The following is an 8,318-nucleotide window of genomic DNA, read 5'->3' as shown; positions in this document are numbered from 1 at the left end:
CTGGATAATTTTTGTATTTTTAGTAGAGATAGGGTTTCATCATGTCAGTCAGACTGGTCTCCAACTCCTGACCTCAGGTGATTCACCTGCCTCGGCCTCCTAAAGTGCTGGGATTACAGGCATGAGCCACCATGCCCAGCCCCTTCTTTCTTTCAGAGTCTCGCTTTGTTACCCAGGCTATAGTGCAGTCGTGCGATCATGGTTCACTGTATCCCCAACCTCCCAGACTCAGGTGATTCTCCCACCTCAACCCCCCGAGTAGTTGGGACTACAGGCATGCAACACCACACCTGACTCACTTTTTTACTTTTTGTAGAGATGAGGTCTTGCTATATTGCCCAGGCTGGTCTCAAAACTCCAAGGCTCAAGTGATCCACTCACCCCAGCCTCCCAACGTGCTGGGCTTAAAGGTGTAATCGCCACACCTGGCCCATTTACTTTTCTTCATGGTTCCTTCTGTCCTCCTGCCATGACTAAGCCAGCCAGTCATTTGGTTTTTATTGGAGTGTGCTCTTGCCAGGCATTAGGCTAGATGTGGCGAGCCAAGAAAAACAAGACATGGTCCCTGCGCTTGAGGAACTCATAGTCTAAAGGGGAGAGGGACAAGTGAGTAGATGATAGTTTCCTAGGGCTGCCATAACAAAATTCACAATTTTGAGTGTTTTAAAATCCTTAAAATCAAGTCCAAGATCAAGATGTTGGCAGGTTTGGTTTCTTCCTCTTCCTCTTCTTCTTCTTCTTCCTCTTCCTCTTCTTCTTCTTCCTCTTCCTCTTCTTCCTCTTCCTCTTCTTCTTTCTTCTTCTCCTCCTTCTCCTTCTCCTTCCTCTTCTTCTTCCTCTTCCTCTTCTTCTTCTTCCTCTTCCTCTTCTTCCTCTTCCTCTTCTTCTTTCTTCTTCTCCTCCTTCTCCTTCTCCTTCCTCTTCTTCTTCCTCTTCCTCTTCTTCTTCTCCTTCTCCTCCTTCTCCTCCTTCTTCCTCCTCCTTCTTCTTTTTTTCTTTTCAAGACAGTCTTGCTCTGTTGCCCAGGCTGGAGTGCAGTTGCACGATCTTGACTCACTGCAACCTCCGCCTCCCGGGTTCGAGTGATTCTCCTGCCTCAGCCTCCTGAGTAACTCGGATTACAGGCACCCACCACCACGCCTGGCTAATTTTTGTATTTTTAGTAGAGATGGGGTTTCATCATATTGGCCAGGCTGATCTTGAACTCCTGACCTCAAGCGATCTGCCCACCCTGGCCTCCCAAGGTGCTGGGATTACAGGCATGAGTCACCACACCTGGCCAGGTTTGTTTTTTTCTGAGGCCTTATGGCTGTGGCTCCGCCGCCTAGGTTCACGCCATTCTCCTGCCTCAGCCTCCTGAGTAGCTGGGACTACAGGCGCCCGCCACCGTGCCCAGCTAATTTTTTGTATTTTTTTTTTTAGTAGAGACGGGGTTTCACCATGTTAGCCAGGATGGTCTTGATCTCCTGACCTCGTGATTCGCCCGCCTCGGCCTCCCAAAGTGCTGGGATTACAGGCTTGAGCCACCGCGCCCGGCCCCAGTCTCTTCTTAAGTGGACACCAGTCAGATTGGGTTAGGATTCAGCCTAACAGCCTTTCTTTTTTTCTTTTTCTTTTTTTTCTTTTTTTTTTTTTTTTTTTTTTTGAGATGGAGTCTGTCTCTGTTGCCCAGACTGGAGTGCAGTGGCATGATCTCGGCTCACTGCAACCTCCGCCTCCGGATTCAAACGATTCTCCTGCCTCAGCCTCTCAAGCAGCTGGGACTACAGGCGCCTGCCACCATACCTGGCTGATTTTTTTGTATTTTTAGTGGAGACGGGGTTTCACTGGGTTAGCCAGGATGGTCTCGATCTCCTGACCTCGTGATCCGCCCACCTCAGCCTCCCAAAGTGCTGGGATTACAGGCGTGAGCCACCGTGCCTGGCCTCAATAGCCTTCTTTTAATTCAGTCACCTGTTTAAAGGTCCTAGCCTCAAATACAGTCACATTCTTAGGTACTGGGGCTGGGGCTTCAACATATGGATTTTGGGGAAAAGGATACAATTCAGCCATAATACCAACATATACTGCTATGAAAAGAGCAAAGATGGAGTGTTACCAGAATACACTGGAGGAACCAGATCATCTGGGAAGGCTTCCTGTAGCAGGTGGCTCCTGAGTTAAGTGGTGAAGGACAGACAGGAGCCAGCTAAAGATGGGGAAGGCAAGGAGAGGAGGCATTTGAGCCCAAAGGAGTAGTCTGCACAAGGTAAAAGTTATGGAGCTATTCGAGAAACTGTAAATAGTTCAAAAGAGTGGGGACAAAAAATTCAAAAGGAGGTTAGGCAAAGAGTTGAGGCCATTTGTAGAAGATATTTACAACTTTTTAAAAAAGGGGTTGAGGCTGGAGTTTTCATCAGGGGCCAGCCATGGAGGGACATATGGGGCATGCTGAGGAATTTGGGACCTTATCTGTGATCCCCACACCCATTGTATTTGTGTTTTAGGAAGTCCATTCTGGTTCCAATATAGATAATGTCTTGGAGGGGACCAGGATGATTAGTTAGCAGGTTAAAGCAGCCACCCAGGAAGGATGGTGGCATGGGTCAGGTCAGGTGACAGAAATGGGGCCAGGAGGCCGGGCACAGTGGTTCCTGTAATCCCAGCACTTTGGGAGCCTGAGGTGGGAAGGCTGCCTGAGCCCAGGAATTCAAGACCAACCTGGGAAGCCCCATCTCTACAAAAAATACAAAAATTAGCCAGGTGTGATGGTACACACCTGTAGTCCCAGCTATTCTTGGGGACTTAGGTGGGAGGATCACCTGAGCCCAGGGAAGGTTGAGGCTGCAGTGAGGCAAAATTATGCCACTGCAATCCTGCCTGGGAAACAGAGTGAGACCATGAGAAAAGAAAGAAGAGAAGGAAAGAAAGAAAGAAAGAAAGAGAAAGAGAGAGAGAGGGAGGGAGGGAGGGAGGAAGGAAGGAGAAAGAAAAAAGAGGAAAGGAAGAAGGGGGAAGGGAGGAAGAGAAGGAAGGAAAAGAAAGAAGGGAGGGAAGGAGGGAGGGGGGAAAGGAGGAAGGAAGGAAGGAAAAGAAAGAAAGAAAGAGAGAGAGAGAAAGAAGAAAAAAGAAAAGAAAAAAGAGGAAGAAAGAAGGCCAGGTGCGGTGGCTCATGCCTGTAATCCCAGCACTTTGAGAGCCCGAGGCAGGTGGATCACCTGAGGTCAGGAGTTCGAGACCAGCCTGGCCAAGACGGTGAAGCCCCGCCTCTACTAAAAATACACAAATTAGCTGGGCGTGATGGCGGGCGCCTGTAATCCCAGCTACTTGGGAGGCTGAGGCAGGAGAATCACTTGAACCCAAGAGGCAGAGTTTGCAGTGAGTCAAGATCGTGCCACTGTACTCTAGCCTGGGCAACAGAGCAGGACTCTGTCTCAGAGAGAGAGAGAGAAAGAGAGAAAGAGGGAGAGGGAAAGAGAGAAAGAGGGAGAAAGAGAGAAAGAGGGAGAGATAAAGAGAGAGGAAGGAAAGAAGGTAAAGAAAGGAAGAGCGAAAGAAAGAAAGAAAATGAAGAAAGAAAGAAGGAAAACAAGAAAGAAATAAAAGGAAAGGAAAAAGGAAAGAAAGAAAGACAAAAAGAAGGAAGGAAAGAAAGAGGGAGGGAGGGAAGGAAGGAAGGAAGGAAGGAAGGAAAAGGTGGCAAGGATGTTGGAGAGGGGTCACAGCACTTGGTCTCACTGCTAAACTCAGCATCAGAGGGAACACTGGAAGCTTGAGAGGAGTACACAGCCTTGGCTCACAACTTAAGTGAAGGAAATTCTAGATGAGAACTTCCAAGATCAATTGGGAAAGGCAGCATAAAATTTCAAATGCCGAATTTTAGGCTGTCACTGGCTGTTACTGGGTATCTAGTGCTTTCCCACTAAAGAGAAGCTTGGAAATATGGGCTCAGGATGACCCTGAGAGGGTCTTGAGCCAGATCCTAAGGGAAAGAGGCTCACTGTCAGGCCAGGTTTGTATCCAGGGTTCGGTAAATTTCAGGGCAATGTCCAGATTTTACCTGCAGGTGGCAGCCCCGTAACTCACAGAAAACAAAGCCTGAAGCCCTTTCCGACGACTAAAAACTCCCAAGGAAAACAGAGACTTTTTTGGTGATTTTGTGCATTCTGAAGCTACTGATGGAGACAGTTTGTAATTAGCAAGTTTTGCTACAGTGACAACAGGTTTTCATAGCAGGGTGTGACTTTTACTTTACAACTTGCCTCTTGTTCCAATTTCTTTTCATTATTTAACACTAGCCATGCACCTATTCAAAACACTGCTGCCTCTAATGTGCTTTTTCTCAGTGTGGAATGATCTTGGGCAACGTTGTCTCAAGTTTCTGAGTCTGTGTCTGTGAGAAAAAAAAATTTATCGAAAAGACAATATAACAAATGTTGACTTAAAAAAATGTCACCCACGAGCGTACCATTTTAACACATATTATTTTTACTTTTCAATGTTCCCTTCCAAATCTGGTTCCCATGCATATACTTTTACATGGACATACTCGATGTCTGTTTTTATCAATGGTGTATTTTAAAAGGAAATACGTAACTCTTTTTTTTCCTGTTCTCTTAGGCATCTACTCTTTTCTGAGATCTCACCCACTTCCTTAGCTTTAAATACCACCACGGCACAGAAGAGCAGCCACATTTCAGTCTCTGGTCAGCCTTTATTATTCATCCATCCATCCATCCATCCATTTATTCACTGCATGTACTGTGCTGGGTACTGGGAATACAAATGTGAAAAGGTGACCCTGTCTGTTTGGGAGCTTGTAGACCACTGAGGGGGGAGGGCTAGGGGAGAATGAGTAATGATTCATGATGCAATGAGATTGGAGGTATGGTGGAAATTTTTTTTTTTTTTTTTTTTTTTGAGACAGGGTCTTGCTCTGTCGCCCAGGCTGAATACAGTGACACGATCATGCCTCACTGTAGCCTCCATCTCCTGGGCTCAGATGATCCTCCTACCTCAGCCTCCTGAGTAGCTCCCAGCTAGAGGTGTTTGCCACCCTGCCCAGCTAATTTTTGCATTTTTAGTAGAGGTGGGGTTTTACCATGTTGCCCAGGTTGGTCTTGAACTCCTGGGCTCAACAGATCCACCCACCTCCACCTCCTAAAGTGAGATGTGAGCCACCGTGCCCAACCTACCATGGAAATTTTGAAGAAGAAAACTGACTTGGGGACTTAGACGCAGGGTAGAAAGCCAACTGAACAGAGGAAATTGCATGTGTAAAGATATGGACACTCAAAGGACCATGACACCTTCCGGAAACCACAAGTGGGTTAGTATTGGTGGAGTATGTGTTGCTGGAGACTGAGAAGGTGGCACTGGCTGGAAGGGCCATATCTTTAAGAGCTTTGTAAGGGACTTGAGACAGTAGATGATAAATGTCTTAGTTCCAATTGGTTTTCTACTCTGCAGCCAGAGTGACAAAATATTTGGAAGATAAAAATTTGACCATGGCCCACTCCTGCTTCAGTATTCCATAGAGTCGAGTCTCAAGTGTTTAGCAATAACGAAAAAGTGGGTGCAGTGGCTCATGCCTGTAACCCCAGCACTTTAGGATGCTGAGGTGGGAGGACCAAGAGTTCAAGACCAGGCTAGCAACAAAGTGAGACTCCTCTTCTCTACAAAAAATAAAAAAATTAGTCCGGGCACAGTGGCTCACGCCTGTAATCCCAGCACTTTGGGAGGCCGAGGTGTGTGGATCACTTGAGGTCAGGAGTTCGAGACCAGCCTGGCCAACATGGTAATACCTCATCTCTACTAAAAATACGAAAATTACCAGGGCATGGTGGCACGCGCCTGTAGTCCCAGCTATTGGGGAGGCTGAGGCAGGAGAATTGCTTCAACCTGGGAGGCAGAGGTTGCAGTGAGCCAAGATGGTGCCACTTCACTCCAGCCTGGCTGACAGAGCAAGACTCTGTCTCAAAAAAAAAAAAAAAAAAAAAAAATTCGTCAGGCATGGTGGTGGCGCATGCCTATGATCCCAGCTATGTGGCAGGAGGATTGTTTGAGTTCATGAGGTTGAGGCTGCAGTGAGTTGTGATCACACCACTGTACTTCAGCCTGGGCAATACAGCAAGACCCTGTCTCAAAAAAAAAAAAGAGAGAGAGAGAGAGAAAGAAAAGCAAAGGCCCTTCACGAGCTTCTTCAGCTGCTTCACCCATATGCCACACATCCTTCCTTGTCCCAGCTATTGGCTTCCTTACATCCTTGCCTACTGTCTGGCCTTCACACTTGCTGTATCCTTTCTTCCTCTCAGGCTAACCAGGGTCTCAGCTTAAAGCCCACTTCCTCTGCCTTCCCTCATAGTGGATGAGGTCAGGTGCCCTGCTGTATGCTTCCAAAGCCACCAGCACTATCCTGGTCAAATTCTCAGAGACATGTCTTCCCCTTCAGGCTGCAGACTCTGTGAAGGGTTGTCCTCCTCTCTAGAGAGTAGATGCTCTAGGCTGGGCATGGTGGCTCACGCTTGTAATCTTAGCACTTTCGGAGGCCAAGGCAGGCAGATTGCCTGAGCCCAGGAGTTTGAGACCAACCTAACATGGTGATACCCGTCTCTACTAAAAACACAAAAACTTAGCCAAGCGTGGTGCATGCCTGTTGTCCCAGGTACTGGGGGGCTGAGGTAGGAGGATCTCTTGCCCAGGAGGTTGAGGCTGCAGTGAGCCCTGATCGTGCCACTGCACTCCACCTGGGCAACAGAGTGAGACCCTGTCTCAATAAATACATACATACATACTTACATACATACATACATAACACAAAAAATTAGCTGGGCGTGGCAGCACATACCTGTAGTTCTGGCTACTTGGGAGACTCAGATGGGAGAATTACCTGAGCCTGGGAAGTCAAGGCTGCAGTGAACTGAGGTTGTACAACTGCACTTCAGCCTGGGTGACAAGAGTGAGACCCTGTCTCAAAAACAAAAAAAAAAACAAAGAGAATAGATGCTTAGTTAATGTTGGCAAAGAAAATGAATGAATACGTCAAGCTTTTCTTTTCTTTTCTTTTTTTTTTTTGAGACGGAGTCTGGTTCTGTCCCCCAGGTTGGAGCGCAATGGCATGATCTTGGCTTACTGCAACCTCTGCCTCCTGGGTTCAAGCAATTCTCCTGCCTCAGCCTCCCGAGTAGCTGGGATTACAGGCATGTGCCACCACGCCCAGCTAATTTTTGCATTTTTAGTAGAGATGAGGTTTCACCATGTTGGCTAGGCTGGTCTCAAACTTCTGACTTCAAGTGATTCACCTGCCTCAGCCTCCCAAAGTGCTGGGATTACAGGAGAGAATGTTGCGCCCAGTTTGTCTAGCTTTTCAACAGCATACTGGATATTTCCACCTGCATGTCTCCCGGAATGCTGAATTCTGCATTTCCAAAAATGAGTCATCATCATGTTGGGGTTCAGAGAATGATACCCCAAAGTATGCTCCCCTGGCATTCTGAGCACTTTTGAATGAAAGGAAATTGGAAGGACTTACAAGCTGCCTCAGAACCAAGGACTTTTTAAAGTCTTGTTTCACCACCCCACGTGCATGCAGGGGCTGTCTGAAAGTTCCCTTAGCTGACTGAGAAACTAAAAGAAATTCAATTGTGTACTTGCTTTGGCAGCACATATACTAAAATTTGAATGATATAGAGATTAGCATAGCCCCTGAGCAAGAAGACATGCAAATTTTTGAAGGGATCTATTAAAAAAAGAAAGAAAGAAAGAAAAAGAGCAGGTGTGGTGGCTCACACCTGTAATCCCAGCATTTTGGGAGGCCGAGGCAGGTGGATCACCTGAGGTCAGGAGTTCGAGACCAGCCTGACCAACAGGGAGAAGCCCCATCTCTGCTAAACATACAAAATTAGCTGGGCGTGGTGGTGCATGCCTGTAATCCCAGCTACTCGGGAGGCTGAGGCAGGAGCATCACTTGAACCTGGGAGGTGGAGGTTTCGGTGAGCTGAGATCACGCCATTGCACTCCAACCTGGGCAACAAGAGCGAAACTACATCTCAAAAAAAAAAAAGAAAGAAAGAAAAAAATAGATGCAATTGTCTTAAAATTTCCTCCCTAGGACCCTCGTCAAATAACCAGGAAATATTAACTACCAGAGAAGAGAAAAGACTAAAAGTTGTCACCACATCCAAACAGACTTTTCATCTATTCTGAGGACAGCTGAGATTATCTAGGAGACTTTATCTGCATAGTAAGACAACCTTTATTTACAGTGAAGTCCTGCACCTCACCTTCCTGAAATTTGTCACAACCTCCAGCTCCCAGAGCTCAGAGGAACTTTGTCCCAG

The 8,318-nt window shown here is 46.9% G+C and overlaps 1 non-coding gene across 1 annotated transcript; it reads left to right on the top strand.

Annotated features, from left to right (window-relative positions):
- The first annotated feature begins 7,624 nt into the window (after window positions 1-7,624).
- Window positions 7,625-7,727, top strand: LOC129018472 (U6 spliceosomal RNA). The gene has a single exon (XR_008495295.2). It is a non-coding gene; the product is annotated as a U6 spliceosomal RNA (small nuclear RNA).
- Window positions 7,728-8,318: the final 591 nt, after the last annotated feature.

This window comes from Pongo pygmaeus, chromosome 19 (genome assembly GCF_028885625.2).
Source record: "Pongo pygmaeus isolate AG05252 chromosome 19, NHGRI_mPonPyg2-v2.0_pri, whole genome shotgun sequence".
Taxonomy (NCBI): Eukaryota; Metazoa; Chordata; class Mammalia; order Primates; family Hominidae; genus Pongo; species Pongo pygmaeus.
Note: the sequence above shows the minus strand (reverse complement) of the source record. Positions and strands in the feature narration are given on the sequence as shown.